Genomic DNA, 3,068 nt, shown 5'->3' on the forward strand with positions numbered 1-3,068 from the left:
TGACTTTCACTGAATAAATTTTTATATCATTTGCATTTTCTAAATATGCATAAATCTTAGCTTTGTAGTTTTTAAGTTCTTCTGGAGTTAAATAAGCAATAGAAATTATGTATTAAAATTGGAATTTAAAACAGGGATAATATTTATGGAATATATATAGTCTCAAGAATGTATGAAAAATTTCTAGAAGAATGCACGAGAGACTGTTAACACCTGTTGAGCCAATCGGTTGGTGGTAGGAAAGAGACTTATTATTAACGTACGATTTGAATGTGTTTTACCATGTTATATATTTATTTTTTTTATTTTTTAATTTTTTTAACATCTTTATTGGAGTATAATTGCTTTACAGTGGTATGTTAGTTTCTGCTGTATAACAAAGTGAATCAGCTATACATATACATATATCCCTATTATTTATTACTTTTCCAAATTAAAAACGATGTGCTCCAACATTGGCTTCTTCTTTTGCTGATCTCCCATCATACCACATCTGCACTACACAGATGGGCACTTGTGGTCCTTCATCACTTCAGAGAGCACAAGCCTCTCCAGTTGGATGGTAATGATGTTGAGGATCATCTAAGCCCTCTGGGTAGTTCCCACAGCGCTAAGCACAAGGATGAGTATATACTAAGCATTTAATAGCTATTCGTTGATGGACTTTTTGTCATGGCATTTATATATGTATTTGTGAAACTATTTGCTTAATGATTTGCCCCCGCTCACTGAACAAATTGGGGAATTAATGACCATTTTGCTTACCATTGGATCCCTGGCACTTACCTCGGGACCTGGTATATGGGAGGTGCTCAATAAATATTTCCTGAGTTTTCCACGTTTCCTTCCTGAAGCGCAAGCATGGCGGTAGTGCCTTGACTACTCTCGGCAACTAAGCTTGCTCCCGCAGTAGCAAGCGCCCGCAGCCTCTCCAGATGCATGTCGTGTTCACAGCGAAGGTACTGCCTGCAGCCCATCCGAGAGAGGAAGATTCCAAACCGATGCTTAGGCCAGCCCAGGCCCTTTACACACCCACACCTCCTCAGACCAGGGGAGATGACGCCAGGACTATCCCAGGTGGAATATGCACTTCGTAGGCACAAGCTAATATCTCTGATCTACAAGGAAGCACAAGGGCAGAGTGGTACAGACCACACAGTGGTACTGCTGTCCAACCCTACATACGATCTGAGCAATGATATCCCCTATACTTTCCACCAAGACAACAATTTCCTGTACCTGTGTGGATTCCAAGAGCCTGATAGCATTCTGGTCCTTCAAAGCCTCCCCGGCAAGCAGTTACCAGCACACAAGGCCATGCTTTTTGTGCCTCAGAGAGATCCCAGTCAAGAACTTTGGGATGGCCCCCGATCTGGTACTGATGGAGCAACGGCTCTAACCGGAGGGGACGAAGCCTATACGCTGGAAGGATTTCAACATCTTGGGCCGAAACTGAAAGCTGAGACACTGTGGTATGACTGGATGAGGCCCGCTCACACACAGCTCCACTGTGACTGCATGCAGCGGTTGGCAGAGGTCAAAGCCAGGAGCAAGAACAAAGTTCGGGCTGCGCAGCAGCTGGTACAGCGTCTCAGGCTGATCAAATCCCCTGCAGAGACACAGAGAATGGACTTGAGGACACGGCGAGGGGGAGTGGTAAGCTGGGACGAAGTGAGAGAGCGGCATGGACATATATATACTACCAAGTGTAAAACAGATAGCTAGTGGGAAGCAGCTGCATAGCACAGGGAGATCAGCTCGGTGCTTTGTGACCACCTAGAGGGGTGGGATAGGGAGGATGGGAGAGAGATGCAAGAGGGAGGAGATATGGGGGTATATGTTTATGTATAGCTGATTCACTTTGTTATACAGCAGAAACTAACACACCATTGTAAAGCAATTATACTCCAATAAAGATGTTAAATATATATATATATATATATATATATATGAATGCCCCCCCAAAAGAATCTCCTGCAGAAATTGAACGAATGCAGATTGCTAGGAAGCTGACATCACAGGCTTTCATAGAGACCTTGTTTGCCAGTAAAGCCCCTGTAGAGGAAGGCTTTCTTTATGCTAAGTTTGAATTTGAATGCCGGGCCCGTGGTGCAGATGTCTTAGCCTACCCACCTGTGGTTGCTGGAGGTAATGGGTCAAACACTCTGCACCATGTGAAGAACAATCAACGCATCGAGGATGGGGAAATGGTGCTGCTGGATGGAGGTTGTGAGTCTTCTTGCTGTGTGAGTGACATCACTCGTACCTGGCCTGTCAATGGCAGGTTCACGGCACCTCAGGCAGAACGCTATGAAGCTGTTCTAGAAGTCCAGAGAGATTGTCTGACCCTCTGCTCCCCTGGAACAAGCTTGGATAACGTCTACAGCATGATGCTAACACTGATAGGACAGAAGCTTAAAGAATTGGGGATCATGAAGAACATTATGGAAAATAGTGCCTTCAAGGCTGCTCGAAAATACTGCCCGCATCGTGTTGGCCATTACCTCGGGATGGATGTCCACGACACCCCAGACGTGCCCCGCTCCCTCCCTCTGCAGCCTGGTATGGTAATCACAGTGGAGCCAGGTATTTATATTCCGGAGGATGACAAAGATGCCCCTGAGAAGTTCCATGGTCTTGGTGTACGAATTGAGGATGATGTAATGGTAACTGAGGACTCACCTCTCATCGTTTCTGCAGATTGTCCCAAAGAGATGAATGACATCGAACAGATATGCAGTAGGGCCTCGACCTTCATGGCGACCCACGTGCATACCAGGTTCAGGAGGGGTGGATGTTGGCCTCTGTGAACGTGTGCTTTCTGGGGGTCTCTGTGTGGACATTTATATACGTGTTCCACTGGGGAGTGCAGCAGCTATATGAGTGTATGTAATTGTGTATGTGGTCTTTTCTGTTTTATGTAGCTAGAAATCTGGGGAAATGAATTTTTGGATTGTATATTACTGCAACTTTAGTAGCATTAATTCTGTAGAATTAATGACTCAGACAAGTTTAGTTTTAAGATGTAAAGAAAGATCTTGGTTACATATGTCCATGCATTCCAGTTA

The 3,068-nt window shown here is 44.6% G+C and overlaps 1 pseudogene; it reads left to right on the forward strand.

Annotated features, from left to right (window-relative positions):
• Positions 1–939: 939 nt before the first annotated feature.
• On the forward strand, positions 940–2,810 carry LOC137772242 (xaa-Pro aminopeptidase 3 pseudogene; annotated as a pseudogene).
• Positions 2,811–3,068: the final 258 nt, after the last annotated feature.

The sequence above is a fragment of the Eschrichtius robustus genome, chromosome 11, assembly GCF_028021215.1.
Source record: "Eschrichtius robustus isolate mEscRob2 chromosome 11, mEscRob2.pri, whole genome shotgun sequence".
NCBI lineage: Eukaryota > Metazoa > Chordata > Mammalia > Artiodactyla > Eschrichtiidae > Eschrichtius > Eschrichtius robustus.